Source organism: Rhipicephalus microplus, chromosome 2 (assembly GCF_043290135.1).
Source record: "Rhipicephalus microplus isolate Deutch F79 chromosome 2, USDA_Rmic, whole genome shotgun sequence".
Taxonomy (NCBI): domain Eukaryota; kingdom Metazoa; phylum Arthropoda; class Arachnida; order Ixodida; family Ixodidae; genus Rhipicephalus; species Rhipicephalus microplus.
In genome coordinates this window covers 129,549,116-129,565,391 of record NC_134701.1, presented here as the reverse complement: position 1 = coordinate 129,565,391, position 16,276 = coordinate 129,549,116, and the positions used below count along the sequence as shown (strand labels likewise).

At 46.5% G+C, this 16,276-nt stretch overlaps 1 non-coding gene across 1 annotated transcript; it reads right to left on the bottom strand.

The window, feature by feature from the left end:
- Positions 1 to 14,997: 14,997 nt before the first annotated feature.
- Positions 14,998 to 15,070, bottom strand: TRNAA-AGC (transfer RNA alanine (anticodon AGC)). The gene has a single exon. It is a non-coding gene; the product is annotated as a tRNA-Ala (tRNA).
- Positions 15,071 to 16,276: the final 1,206 nt, after the last annotated feature.

Sequence of the window (16,276 nt, the reverse complement as noted above, 5' to 3'; positions counted from 1 at the left end):
CAAAATTTGGAGTGTTTATGTGAAGGTGGTCAAGATCAGCCTCGCTCGCTCAGTAGCTTTTTAATTAGAAACGTTAATGAGAACCAAGTCTGCCAATGCTGCACGGGCTAAGTTCAGCATGCGGTCGGCAAGAAGGTTGGTCCACGTGACAAGCCCACTCGTGCGCCAGTGCTCGCAATGATTCAAGTGTTCCCTAACGTTCCGCGTACGAACAACCATAGCATTTGCCCCATTGTGCTGCCTCGGCAAAGCCGCAACGATGGTGGTGGCTTTACGATGAACACGTTTTGCTATCGGCCACAAAAATGATTTCATCTCTCTGTAAAGCGTCCGTCGCAATGATGACCTTTTCTTGCATTCTTAGCAGGTAGTCCTGTAAAGTAGCTCTTAACATGTTACCCGGTAGGTGTTTAGCACTATATTAGAGAAAATGTCATGGAAGTGTATTTCAAGAGAATTTGTTGAGTTACAAATCAAAATAACCTCCCTAATTTGCGTGGAGAGTGGATCGAGAAGAGATTGCGGAAACTTTACTTGACGTGTTTACAATCTAGCGCAATGAAAATAAAAAATAGGGAACTAGTACATACTATGAACTCGAGGTGGTTAAAGGTGGGAAGTAGACCTGAAGCGCAAGCCGTAAGAAAGTGTGCGTGTGCCACCTCTCGTTTAGTCCTTGGAATGTCCGCTGGATGGCGGTGATTCTATATGGGGAATATACGATGAAAATATGCGAGATGGTGGTACTTAACGTGTTGAATAGATGGACGAACGGACACACAGACAGATGCATGGACGAACGCAGGGACGGACGCACGAACAGACGCACGCATGGACGGGCGGATGGACGCATGGACGGTCACACAGATGGACGCATGGACGTACGGAAGCAAGAACGAATGGACGGACGAATGCTTCGCTCCACTCTCCATCATTCACTCCGTGGATATGCTGCCATTTTTTTGGTCTATACTCTTGTTCCCTCGATTTGAGCCAAATTGCAAATATATTGCGACGTCGCCGCCGCTGGCATTGGAATGGGCGGTTTTTAAACACAGTGGCCGAAGCGTGCTTCCTGCTATATATGAAGGCTGACAATGCTCAAAACCGGGTTAGGAGGAACAAACAAGGTCTAAAAAATAAAGAAAAAAAATCACAGAAAAAACCAACAAGTTTTTTAATAATTTGCTAAAGATCGCTGAAAATGTTTTGGACAGCGGCAGCTGACTCCAGAGCCGCGCAAGAGAGAGCGCCATCGCCTCGCGAATACGCGATAGCCCCACCCCCTCCTTCTACGCTTTTCCAGCGTTTGGGTCGCCACATCGGATGCAGGAGACAGTTTCGAAAAACTCTCTGCAGACGACGCGGTCTCAGCTCTCGTAACGAACAGGAAGTCGATAAACGCAGCAGAAATTAGCGCTCATGTCACACGCCGAGTTTGCGAATCTCTCTAACATGATTCTACTAGAGTGTACAAGTGTTGAGTGGCGTGACCACGCCTCACCGCCTGATCCCTTCCGCGTTGCCCGTAGCGGCGGCGCTGCAGTCGAATAGTACTGAAAGAGCCGCTCTTTGTAGTTTTCTCCTCTCTTTGTAGTTCGCCAGTAGCCATTTATTATGTAACGCAGCTCAAAGCACTGCTTGAGTGAGAAGCTAGGCAAATCCGTGCAAATTCCGATTGATAATTTTTTTTTGTAGGGGGCTCTTTAAACAGTGAATGTATCGACAAAATTTTCGCGTGCCTGCAAATTCACTCGTTCACCATGGCGCGTAGCAGGTGAATCCACTTATAAAGGCTCAGAAATGCATTAAACACGCTAAAACTAGCAATTAGATGCTTTCGCAGGCTACGGCATGCACGCTCCCAATGCAGACGCTCCTGAGATCTTCAGTACCATGGGACAACAGCGCCGCCGCTACTGTCACCCGCCGGAGAATCAGCCAAAATGTGGCGCGGCCGCATCGTTCACTCCACTGCCCCCTTCTAGTACACTGTAATTATACTCCGGCGAAACCCTACAAGCTTACTGCAAACAGTCTATGACGTCGACGACGCTTTGGTAAACGTAGCAGTGGGAACTCTACGAACGGGAATTGCTGGGCGCCCACGCTCAGCACTTCCTCAGGTTTCACAATAATGAAGCGGCCGTACGTTTTCTTTCTTTTACAGCAAAAGTTGTATATGGCTAGGAGCTGTATATGGCTAGTTGTTTCCTTCTTCCATAGCTAGGAGAAACGCAAACCATTCGGAAGCCGTGTCAGGAGCGACCTCCATTGGCTGAGTTGTCAGTTACGTCGTTCTCAGCGCCGTACCCAAGCAGGTGAGACATCGGCTGCGCTGTGACGTCGTCCATCCGGTCGCTGCCGGGGTGCCGAGCACGCACGCATCAGTTTCTACTAAAACCTTCTACATCGGTAAGCCACGGAAAACTCCAGAAGAGCGCCGACAGTGCAAACGTGAGAGAGCTCGCCGTGCCGATGTTGCAGTCCTGGTGCAAAAACAATCCCGGGAGGCCTAGTGCCGACAGCAACTGCGCACCGACGATCCGACCGCTTTACGAACCATTACAAATTGCAAACTCAAAGAGCCTCGATGCGCTATCGTTCACCTCCGCTTCGAGGACTCTACGCGAACGGGGGTGCAAGCGCCGGTGGCGGGCGGATCCTGCAAACCAGACTGCCGAGTGAGCTCGCGATGATGTCAGACGCTTGCAACAACGTAGCGCCGAACAAGTGGCATTGCGGGCGCAACAGCGTCAACGTGATGATGACGAGAGCGCGTTCATTGGGGGAACGCCCGCTTTTCGGCGGGAGTTTGTCGAGCGGCACTTTGGCTTCGCCTGCGATGTCTGTGACCGCCTGTGGTTCGAGAACAACCACTGTGATCAACGCATTGCGAGATGTACTTACCCACTCATTACACTCGTCCGTGACCGTAAACATGCGTGGCACAATCTATGGCATGCGAAAAAAAACACTGTGGTAAACCTAAGCCAAACGTGTGCATAACCTCATTAAGAGGCAAAGCACGAACATGTATCCAATAAATGTGAACGCACTCAAAGCAGCGTCGGGTTGAACACCCTGGCAGCACGTTTCAGCTTTCGCTGGTGAACCATTTGTACGGAGTGCTCGGGCGGTGATTTTTTTTAGTTGAGCCTGTCAGGATGTCATGTTCGTAACTTTGTACTGGTACTTCATTAAAGGTAGCCTAGTTTAAGTTCACGTGTTTATGTTCCATTCTTCCTATCTTTCTCTTTTATTCCCTAATCCCCTTCCCCCAGCGTAGCATAGTGAACCGCACGCTGACCTTGTTGACCTCCTGCATTTCCTTCCTCTTCTTCCTTTTCCTCTAATCCTCCTTGTGTTAGTGAAGAAGGTACTAAAAAGGTTTTTGGACGTGGCGGTTGTGCTTGGCGTTACTGTCCGAGTCCGTTCCTGCAGTAGCTGGTCCTTTCGGACTCTTTCGGATGGTGGTTTGGCTGAGCTTTGGGTGAATTTGACCTGTTGAATCTAGCTGACATTTCATATTACTTCTTTAAGCAATCAAATTAGTGCTAATGTCTAACTTGTCTCCTGGCCAAGGGCACAGCCCTCGATCAGCCTCCTTGCCTAATGACGAATTGCCATATGAATATTTTTTTCTCAGTGGTGTTGGCGGCATCCCTGTTGCACTGGTGCCCTCGAGTGGTGGCTTTATTAGGCTCAACAACCCTAATGCGATCCGGGTGGAGTTGCAGGCCATGACGCCGCACTTCCAGCTTATAAGTGATGTTCGTCAGTTCGGAAGAGGTGGTTTGGTATGCAGATCTTCGGATCCTTCATGCGTTTCTGACATTCTAAAATGCAACACACTTGCTTCGGTCCCGGTGAGTGCGTTTATTCCGCCTCACTTAGCGTGCACTAAGGGAATTGTACGAAGAGTCGACTCTAGATTAACGCCCGCTGAGACTCTGGAAAAGCTGTCTGATGCGGGGGTCATAGCTGTCTACCGATGCAACCGATTAGTTAACGGTGAGAAAGTTCCCACTGAGTCGGTTATTGCTACCATTGCCGGCACTTCCTGTCCATCCGAGTTGAAAATATGGCCACTCATTTTCAGAGTCGAACGTCTCGCTTCTCGTCCTCTCCATTGTCAAAACTGTTGGCGTTTTGGTCACAGTGCAGGGGACTGCAAATAAAATTCACGTTGCCGCATCTGTGGCGATACCCATCCATCGAAGGAGTGCAACGCCGAAACCTAAAAGTGCTCCCTCTGCGCAGGAAATGATGCGGCCGATTACCTGAACCGCACCGCAAGGTCCAATGAAACGCAAATCCTAGAAATCATGGGCAGACGTCGTTGCTCGCGGCGAGAAGCAATAACACTTGTGAAGGATATGGCCTTTGGATATACCGAAGTCACTTCGAGGCACGAACAACTAAGTGAGACGAAGATTCTGAATCTTATTGAGGCTGCAGTAGAAAAGGTGATTTTCAAAGTGCTGTAACAAATGTAACAAATAGTTACGAGCGTAAGTGAGTGCATCTCTGAAGTGTTTTGCTCACAGATGACACAGCTGGCTTCTGCAGTAACAGTATCGATAGCCAAGTCGGCACCTTGTGCAGTGGAAGAGATACCGAATTTAGCCCCACAGCGGCAATCCCGAGAGGAGAAAACCCCAATTTTGTCCGTACCTTCTACGTCAACCCACGTGGAGGATCAGAATGAAATGGACGTATGCCAAGATTTCAGGCGTCAGAAGCGCACTGCATCTCCTGTAAAATCTCCTTGCCCAAACAAAAAACCTAAATAGGGCCGCGAAAATGCCAGTGCACTTATTAAGGAGAGTATTTTAGAAGCTGCCGTTGCTGAAGTGTTTCACTCGTCAACATAGATACCTTGAAAGTAGTACAGTGGAATTGTAGGGCTTTGATTTCTGCTTCTACCGACTTACTTTGCTCGATTAATCAGTTACATCCGGATATAATCTTATTACAAGAAACCTGGCTTAACTCCGTTAAGAATTATCATTTAATCAATTTTAGAGCATTTCGGTTAGACTGTCCATCACTAGGAGGTGGTCTAATTATACTAGTCTCGAATAAATTTTGCCGCACAGTGAGCGTAGCTTTTCAGCTCATGTCCACAGACTGGGAAATTTTGGCAATATACCTCTGTCTGCCAGGGCACCGCCCTTTTTTACTTGTAAACGCATATTTTCCAATGGGTTTGCATAATAGTCAACAATTAGATACTGCCTTAGCTACTGCCTTAGCTAATTGCAAGAATGATTTCCTTCTGACTGGTGATTTCAACTCACACCATGTTTCGTGGGGATTTCGAAAAGACCCTTCTGGTACTCTTCTGTGGGATTAGATGAATAATAAAAACCTTACCTGCCTAAATAAAAGACAGCCTACATTTATTCGCGGACGGACTTGATCGGTATTTGATATCACGTTTTGCAGCTCAAGTGTTTCAATAAAGTCTTGGTAAACAATAGATTTCTCTTCAAACAGTGTTCATCTTCCTGTATACTTTGAAATCTCATGTGCTGTGAAATCTATTGAAAGGACAGAGAAAACATTCATCAATTACAAAAAATTTAAAGACTGCTTGCGTTCCAACATTAGGGCAGTGTCCAGTGGTCAAAATGAAGACCTCGGCAGAAATGTCTGTTCTGCTTTAAAAATCTCCAAGAACACTTCAGAATTTGTAATTTGTTTGTCGTCAACCAAAAGTGCCCAACCTAGTAGATGGTGGAATAATAAGTGCACACGAGACTATAGAAGAAGAAAAGCTGCATGGAAAAGACTTATATGTAATCAGAGTCCAAAAAAATTGGAAGCATTATCAGTTCATTGCGGCAACATTTAAACGCACTGTATCGCGAGTGAAAGAGCAATATGACCAAGAACATTTCAAGTACCTGTCTAAATCAAATAACAAACGTGGTTTATTTAATTCCCTTCATGGTAGGAAGAAGACCCCTATACCAGGAAACGTTGACTCAGTAGATCACACCTCACAGGAACTACAGGAATCATTGAATAAATTGGCTGAACAATTAGAAAACAGGTTCTCAGCGCATCTTCCTAATTCGGCTTACACAACAACCATCTATGACTACACAGAAATATCGAATTCCAAATTAAATCAGGCTATGGAAAGATTGCCAAATGCAGCACCAGACCCCGATGGAATAACAAATACAATGCTAAAAATACTACACAGGGAATATCCGAATGATCTGTTAGGTCTCGTCAATTATTCCCTTAGAGGAGCATGGATGCCTTCGGAATGGAAGATTGCGAAAATTATACCATTGCTTAAGAAACAGGGGGCAGGCTATAATTTAGACAACATACGACCGATAGCCTTAGCATCTAATGTAGTAAAACTTATTGAAAGGGTACTTCAAGGTCGTATAATTAGGTTTATTAACGGGAAAAAAACTATTGAGTTCTTCCCAAATTGGCTTCAGATCTGGATATTCTATATGGCATATACATGTAGATTTCGAAAGTCGATTCATATTGCCCGTCACAAAAAGCAGTTTGCGGCTTTAGTAACCTTAGACATATGTAAAGCATACGATAGTGTAGAGTATTCTATCTTGATTATTCAGTTATGGAGCCATGGATTTCCACCTTGTATAGTAGCATGGGGGATGGAATTTTCAAGTAAAAGAAAATTCTATTGTTATCACGGCGGTTTATCTTCCTGTAAGCACAAGCAAACCCGAGGTGTACCTCAGGGGTCAGTACTTTCCCCGATATTATTCAACATATTGCTTAGTACCATCCCCGTTCATCCAGTTGTGAAAACCTATGTTTATGCCGATGACATTGCTTTCTTAGCTGCGGCACATGACCTCCACTGTCTTTACACTATCTTGCAAGCATATCTAAATGAAATAAAACATTGGCTGGATGGATTGATGTTGAACCTGAATACCAGTAAATGTGCTATTCTCGTTTTTCCTATCAAAGATACCGTGCACATATCTATTAATTACAAGCTTCAAGATATCCCACAAGTAAAATCATTGAAATATCTTGGAGTTATGTATAATGAACATCTAAATTGGCGCCCTCACATTGAATACATCGCGACAAAAGCAGTACGTGCGATGGGCGTATCGGAGGTTGAGCAATTGTAGATCAGGTATGAGAAGGAAGGCACTTTTGATTATATATAAAATGTATGTCGGACCTGTGTTAGAGTTTGGCTGCGTTCTTTTTTCTGGTGCGCCAGCCTACAAACTTCAGCCGCTTGTTCTATTGGAAAGAGAGGCTTTACGGCTCTGCTTAGGACTTCCAAAGTATATTGCAAATGCAGTGTTATACCTTGAAGCACGAATACCAACCTTATTATGTTCGCTTTAAAATTCTTACTTTGCAGACCTTTTTACGACTATATGAAGCACCGTTTAAAGCTGAACAAATTATTTTTATTTCCAATCCTGACCTATTCTTCTCCGTGCATTGGCCCAGATTTCACAAACCACAAATAGTATTTGTTAAATCGTTACTTGAGCCCCTAAATGTACAAGTTCGTGATCTCATTCCTTTATTTGAGCAACAAATTTCTCCAGAAATTGTTTACCAAGATATCTTCCCAACTCAGGCTAAACTATTACCTACAGGCATTTTAAATGGTTTATTGCAGGACCATTTAAGTACTCTGCCAACAAATGTCATTATAGCAGCGGACTATATATTATATATAATATATTACCCCGTACTTAATTGGTAATTTTCACTTCGCTTACCAGATTTTCTTCCTGTCTTTCTGGCTGAATTCATGGCAATAATATTAGCTTTGCGAAAGGTAAATATTTCCATTCCAGTCGTAGCAGTCACAACTGATTCATTATCAGTGTGCTCTTCTCTGTCCGCATCTGGTCACTTACCTATAGTGAAACTTTTTAAATCGTTGATCCCCTGTCATCTCCGAAGCATTCATTTAATCTGGACACCAGGGCACAAGGGTTTGTTGTTAAACGAAATAGCTGATTCTCTAGCGAAGGCATCGCTTTCGACACACATCATTCCTATTTTCCCTCATACAGTACACATTACGGTGGCGCGATTTCCCACACTTAAAATCGGGCAAAAATTATCAGACTGCACTGATGGCTTCTCCGGAGTACAACCACTTGTTACTTCCCTGGCGCAGTGAACTGTCTAATTCAAGAATGATGGAAGTTGTCATCACGAAATTTCGTTGCCGCGTTACCTCCCTCAATTTTACTTGCATAGATCAGGTATATTTAATTCCCCTATGTGCATTTACTGTAATCAAGAGGAAACGATCAGTCATTTTTTATTACATTGTCGCCGTTTCGATTCATCCAGGCAAAGCATACGAGCACCACCTTTCGAAAGACTGGGCTTGCAATTATCACAACCTGATCTTTTTTCATTTGGAGCCTCTAGACTGGGTTTCAGCCACAGGGATGTTTTTTTCGCCGTTCAGGCATACATCACTGCGACTAAACGATTTTCTTGCTAAATTACAGTCTCACTATTTTTCTTTATTTTTTCTGCAAACTTGATATCGGCATATCAAAAAATTAAATTACAAAACTTATGAAGGAATGACGACGTATTTCTGCACAAAGCGATACATTCCTCGCCAGTAACATCGTTGGCGCAGCCTTTCGTAGGTTTTCAGGACACCTGCGTGAACACTTTGGGAATTTGCATGGAAATTCATGCAGATGTCAGAGCGCATATGAGTTGGGACCGCAAGGAGCCACTTCCGACCACCAGGCATGTAGTTGCGGCGGTACAGAATGTTGTCTCGTAAGGAAAAGTGGGCTGCTTGCCGGCGTAGCGCTCTCGTGGAAGGGACAGCAGACGGATCAGTAAGGTAGTCGACTAACAAGGCAAGGTATGGGTCTTTACGCTGCTCCGAAAGCATGTCAGTGGTGTCGAGTGGTGACAAGGTGCTAAAAGGGGGTGACAGAGAAGCCACATCTGGTGTTAATGGCGATCGGGAAAGTGCATCGGCGTCCGCATGCTTGCGACCGGAACGATATACGACACGGATGTCGTATTCCTGCAATCCAAGTGCCCAACGCCCCAGACGTCCGGACGGGTTTTTCAAGGTGGACAGCCAACATAGAGCGTGGTGGACTGTGACCACGTCGAAAGGACGGCCGTAAAGGTACGGGCGAAACTTCGTAAGCGCCCAGATTATGGCCAAACACTCCTTCTCTGTCACGGAGTAATTCAATTCAACCTTCTTAAGAGCGCGACTTGCATAAGGGACTACGTATTCGGTTTGGGTGCCTTTCCGTTGTGCCAAAACTGCGCCAAGACCAACGCCACTTGCATCAGTGTGAACTTCTGTGGCAGCAGTGGGGTCGTAGTGGCGAAGAATAGGTGGCGAGGTCAGCAGGCGGCGCAGCTGGTGAAATGCGTCGTCACATGCAGGTGACCATGCAGATATACCTTTGCTGTTGGAAAGCAGACTAGTCAGAGGTACAATGATGGAGGCGAAGTTGCGCACGAAGCGACGAAAGTAAGAGCAAAGACCAACGAAACTTCTTAGGGCTTTCAGTGATGTGGGCATTGGGAAGTCAGCGACAGCTCGAAGCTTATCGGGGTCCGGAAGAACACCGTCTCTTGTGATGACGTGTCCCAAGATGGTTAGTTTTCGGGCTGCGAAGTGGCACTTCTTGGTGTTAAGTTGTAGGCCTGCAGAAGCTAGACACGTCAGAATCTCGTGGAGACGACGAAGATGTGTCGGGAAATCAGCTGAAAAGGCTACGATGTCATCTAGGTAACACAAGCAAGTTTTCCACTTGTGGGCCCGCAATATGGCATCTATCATGCGCTCAAACGTTGCAGGCGCGTTGCAGAGCCTAAATGGCATGACTTTGAACTCATATAGGCCATCCGGCGTTACAAATGCTGTTTTAGGGCGATCACATTCAGCCATTGGCACCTGCCAATACCCAGAACGCAGATCCAAGGATGTGAAGTACTCGGCGCCTTGTAAACAGTCAAGAGCATCGTCTATTCGTGGTAGCGGGTAGACGTCTTTCTTTGTAATCTTGTTTAAGCGGCGATAGTCCACGCAAAATCGAACGGTGCCATCTTTTTTCTTTACCAGAACCACGGGTGACGACCAAGCGCTTTGAGAAGGCTGTATTATTCCACGTTTAGGCATGTCATCTACTTGCTCCGTAATGACGCGGCGCTCTTCAGCAGAAACGCGGTAAGGACGCTGTCGCAGAGGTGAATGTGAGCCGGTGTCAATAGTATGAGTGACAGTCGTGGTGCGGCCCAAAGCAGGTTTCTGAAAGTCGAAAGAAGAGCGAAACTTGTTAAGGAGAGCAAAAAGTTGGCTGCGATGCGAGGGGGGAAGGTCTGCGTCAATAGCATCGTCGAAAGCTGGCGAGCTTGATGGCTCAGATGACTGAGTGATTGCGGCAATGTGACATGGCGTTTCGTCGGGAAGAATAATATCATTGATATGGTCGACAGGTTGCACATATCCTAACGTTTCACCACGAAGCAAGCCAATGGGGTAGTTGCAGTGGTTGGTAACCAGCATTACGGTTAAACCAGAGGCAATCGTAAGAACGGCATATGGGAGCACGATGCCCTTGCGTTCAGTAAAAACAGGGGATGGCGTAAACACCACCGTGGCGTCAGGTTGCGCCACACATAAAAGGCTAATAGGGACTGAAGCTTCCGGAGGCAAGGTGATGTCGTCGTCAGTGATGAGTTTGCAGAGCAGTGGTGAATGGTCGGGCGATGGAAATTCACAACGTGGCACTAGGGACACTTCCGCACGGCAACAATCGATGGTAGCTTCATGACCTGATAAGAAATCCCAACCCAGGATGAGGTCATGAAAGCAAGACGGTAGTACAACAAATTGGACGATGTACAAAACGTCTTGGATGACGACGCGCGCCGTACACACAGCCGAGGGCTGAATGCGTTGCGCGCTAGCCGTGGACAGCACGCGGCCACAGAGAGATGTGGTCACTTTCTTCAGTTTGCGACAAAATTTTGCGTTCATCACAGAAACGGCGGCCCCAGTATCAATTAACGCTTGTGTGGCGACTCCCTCAACATTGACATCAACAACATTTTGCGGCGAAAATGGAGGCCTTGATAATTGCGCAGAAGTTGCAGTTTTTGCCTCTGGAACTGCACTGATTAGTTTCCCTCCTCAGGAGGTGGTCTACGTCGCATAGGAGATGGCGATCGGCGACGAGGAGATGGGAAACGAGAAGTTGATGGGCGACGATCCGAGTCAGAGTGCCTCTGTTCGTATGCAGACGTGGTGGCCTGCTGCGACGCATAGGTAGGAGTTCCAAAGGAGGCGTACGTTGGCGAACGTTGGCGAACTTTCTTGGCGAACGTTGGCATTCGCGAGTGCGACAGCCGAGATCGAATCTGGTGGTGAGACACTCTGTCGGGCGATGGAACGCTGACGACGTAATTCATCGAAGCTCTGGCACAGGCTTACAAAAAATTGCCACCGAGGTCGGGCTTTTCGCTAGCAACATCTGGAATGCGCCATCCTCAATGCCCTTGAGAATCTGCCGAATTTTCTCTTCTTCGGGCATAGATGGGTTAACACGCCTGCGGAGGTCGAGCACATCCTCAATGTAACTCGTAAACGTTTCGCCAGGCTGCTCGGCTCTGTGGCGCAGACGCTGGTCAGCGCGGAGCTTGCGGACCTCTGGTCGGCCGAACGCTTCAGTTACGAGGGTCTTAAAGGAGGACCAGTTGGCGATGGTGGTTTCGCAGTTGGTAAACCAAAGCTTAGCTACGTCTGCCAAGTAAAAGATAACGTAGGCAAGTTTAGAGTCGTCGTCCTACTTGTTGCTGGCGCTTACGCGCTCGTACAAGGAGAACCAGTCTTCAACGTCTTGCTCACCACTTCCGCTAAAGACTGGTGGATCCCGCTGGCGAGTAGCGCCGGGGCAGGTAGACGGGGCAGCTGATGGTGCTGGCTGGGCTGGGACGGGCTGGTTGGTGACTGCATCAGTCATGTTTCGCGGTAGTCTTTCAGGCAACTTGCGAGAGCGGAGCTCCAGGTCTGCTTGGGGATCTCAGCAGCCTCCACCAAATGTGATGACGTTTATTCGAGCAGAGAAGTCGCAACGAGGTCGCAACGGAAAGTGGGCGTATGGCCAGTCTGGCAAATGCGGCACAAACTCTCGCGCAAGCAGAGCACGGGCTTTTTGTTGTCTTCCGAAGGCGCATACGCGTTGGTGCGTATGCTCCACTACAACAACAACAAGTAAATTTGCAATTGCTGGCTGACTTTCGCTACTGCGCAGGCACTAAAGGTTTTGATAAGCATTTACCATATCAAATGTTTTATCCACCTTAACAAAGATCCCACGTACAGAGGGAATCGATGATATATGAAGCACCAATGAGAAAGGTTGATATGTGGCGTTTAACGTCCCAAAACCACTACATGATTATGAGAGACGCCGTAGTGGAGGGCTCCGGAAATTTAGACCACCTGGGGTTCTTTAACGTGCACCCAAATCTGAGCACACGGGCCTACAACATTTCCGCCTCCATCGGCAATGAGAAAGGTTGATATGTCACTTTAAAATCACTACAACGTTACGAGGTGGAGGTAAATTATGTCGTACACGACTTCCGTGTCATGATAATTATGTTTGGACGTGTCGTTTACCTTCGTCTACTATCCACGTCACTTGATGCCAAATTTAGTATATATGAACCTAGCGAAACGGCCGCGAGCACTCTATGAACGTGGTATGTTGACATGTTCTTACCTGACACGCGGGGCATGATTATCATGTTTGCACAAGTCATATACCTTCGTCATCCATTGACGTCACGTAACACCAAATTTGGTACATGCGGAGCTAGCAAAACGGCCACGAGTGCATCATGAAGGGCCCAATATACTGCAACGTAACGTCGACGCGCGTGCACGCTGGGCACAGCAACGCTATACGTTAGCAAAACGTGAGAACTCTACAGTATGACGCCAGGTGCGACCAGCGCGACCAGACTTCCTCGGCGCGGCGTGACGCCAACCGGCACGAAATGCGACATGCTACATTTCACACCCATTACGTTAACCAGACAGCACTGCGTCGGCCTCTTTTTGCGACGGAGGGACGCCGGACGCGCTGAAACGCGCATGCGTGAAAGCAACGCAGCGCGGTGCGCGCCTGCGAGTATATATGGCAGGACCGGCGACTATATATGGCAACGCCGGCGTGACGTCACGAAACGAACGCTGGTGCGCACGCGCGCCGTGTAACGTCAAGGTGTATCGGCGCCTTTACTGTGGCATATAGTCATGTCGTCACATGACAAACAGCTCATGATTTTCATGTCTGCACCAGTCACATACCTTCGTCATCCATTGACGTCACGTAGTGCCAAATTTTGCATGTGTGAAGATAGCAAAACGGCTGCTATCGCGTCATGAGTGTGATGTGTAACCGTGTTGTTACATGACACGCAAGTCGTGACTATCACGTTTGAATGTGTCATTTACCTTCGTCATCCATTCACGTACCGCAAGACCAAATTTCGTATATGTGACGCTAACGAAATGGCCACGAGTGCATCATGAGCGTGGCATGTAGTCATGTTGTTACATGACACGCATGTCATTGTTTTCATGTTACGATCTGTCGCTTGTGTTCGCCATGCAATCATGTCATACCATACCAGTTTTGCAACATGTCATGTGAACGAAACCACTGCAAGAGCAGCAAGATCATGAAATGTAAATCATCACATTCATGACATATATGTCATGATTTTCATCTCATGACTACGAAATATGGTCGTCATACAGTCATGTTATGCCATACCAAGTTTGGTATCGATACCATTATCCAAACAGCCAGGAAAGCTCAAAGTCGTATGCCCCTAGATAGATAGATACACTCAAAGTAGCCGAAATTCGCCAAGAAATCCTTCGCATTAAAAAAAAAACATTGCGGTTGAAATGGTGTTCTTCTTGCAGGTCGTGGTTCGCCCTGCGTTGAAACGCTCAACTTCAGACCGTGAGGTCTTTGGTTCGAATATCATCACGGGCAGCGTTTTTCTTTATTAGCTTCTAAATTTGAACATGCTCCAGAAACTGACAGGAATCTTGTCCTGTACGTTACTTTCTTTTTGGGCTCATGTTTGAAACTTTCTGGACCCCTTCACAGCTAGTGTAAGCCGTCCTACGTCTCGTGAGAAGCGGCGAGGGGGTGGGGGGCTTTGTGTCTTTTGAAACAGGTCATTCGATTCATTCATGCGTAACAACTCTTGCGACCTTTTTGCATTATTCAAATAATAATAATAGTGTTTTTGCTTTTAAGTTAATAACAAATAAAAAATAAATTATTTTGGCCACATCAAACAGCGAAATGTATGAGAAGAACAAGCTCGCCGTATTTCGAGGAATGTCACCGTTCAGCTGCATGCCACGAATAACCACCGACAATGATATAACGTTAGACAGTTTTATGGTTGAATTCTTCTATTGCTTTCCTGAGTAAACCGAATCCACATGACTGGCTCCTAATCGTGGAGCAGGATAAGCTCATAGAACACTCGAGCAACACGGGACCGTTTACGTATGATAGCTCTTGCTGAGCAAGTATGCCAGTGTATTTCGGTGGTCCGGTTCGTGTTCAATGGTGAGGAGCCAAAGACCGTGCGACAGACGAAGGATGCATGCTCCCATTTTCACAATTACTCTGCATACGGTAGAGGCGCCATGATTCCCCGTGATAGGATCGGCCCCGTGAGCCTCATATTTGTGACATGAAAAGAAATCGTCCAACTCCGAATGTCACTAGAGTCAACGTTTCCTCAAGGAGATGCGCAACTATGTCGGCACTTTAGCCGAGTCTTTTTCAATTTTCTTTTAGAAATTTTGGAAATTCATTTGACAAGTTCTGATAGCACATTTTCTGTAATATGGGATCATGTTCTTTGTATGTTGAAAAGGTGAAATAAAAAATAAGGATTAAAACATTGTCTTGGAGGTGCTGGGTATCGATCCCAGTACCTCTCGCATGCTAAGCGAGCGCTCTACCATCTGAGCTACACCCCCGGACGTTGCCGTGCAGTAGTAAGAGTGGTCTCAAGCACGCACTACGTGCCCTCTGGCAGGCCGTCCTTTTCATCGACCTATTTAGGATCCGGTTGTGCGCCCGCGCGATGTTTCACAACATGCAGCAGCGAGCGGCGATTAATCTACTCAATGACCGAGGTCTGTCGTCTCTTGCAAATGCGTTTGTCTCAGATACTGTCTTATGTACGCTGGGCGTATGTTACATACGCCTAGTGTTATATATGATGTCGGATGACGTGGTAATGAAGATAACGTTAATGACCATGATAGTGATAAACATCTATGACATCGACAACAGTTGCACCTACTCATCTAGAAGTACAGCTAGTAATTCAATATACGTAGTTTTAAACAGCACTAATACAGTTGAACCCCTTAGTGCTGAAAGCCCCCTGGAAGGAAATCCTGGCGGCAGCGAAAAAATCTGGCGTCCCCTGCGAACGTCTAACGCATTTGCCCGCTCTCTACAGCGAAGATATGTAAAAAAGCCGATCGATCCCACTCATTGTGGGAAACAATTTAATACAAAGCAGTCAGCAAGAAAAAAAAATCATGCTGTTACCACCTGCTTATGTTACCCCCTGCTCTTTACGTTCGTCTTACATTGACATTACGCAACATCCATTTTCGGTGTGTATCAGGCTAGAAAAATGGATGCGAGCTCGTCATGAGTATAGCATGCAAGTCATGTAGCGCATGTTATGAATTTTATCTTACCACTTGTCATTCGCGTATGTCATACGGTAACGTCATGCAATACCGAACTTGTATATAAACCTAGCGAAACGGCCATGCGCCCACCATGACCTTGACATGTCAATCATCTTGCACCTGACATGTCATTATTTTCATACTACCATCTGCCGCTTATGTTTGCCATGCATTCACGACACGCAATATCAACCTAGCAAAACGTCCGCGAGCATGCCATGAAAGTCATGTTGCGCATGATGTCACGATTTCCATATTATCACTTGTCATTTATTTTTTTTCATATGGTCACATCACGCAATATCAAATTTGGTGTATATGAAGCTAGCGAAATAGTCGCGAGCTCACCGTGAGCATGACACGTAAATGACGTTGTACATGACATGCATGTCATGATTTTCATGTTGATTGATATGTGGCGTTTAACGTCCCAAAGCCACCATATGATGGTGAGAGACGTCATAGTGGTGGGAT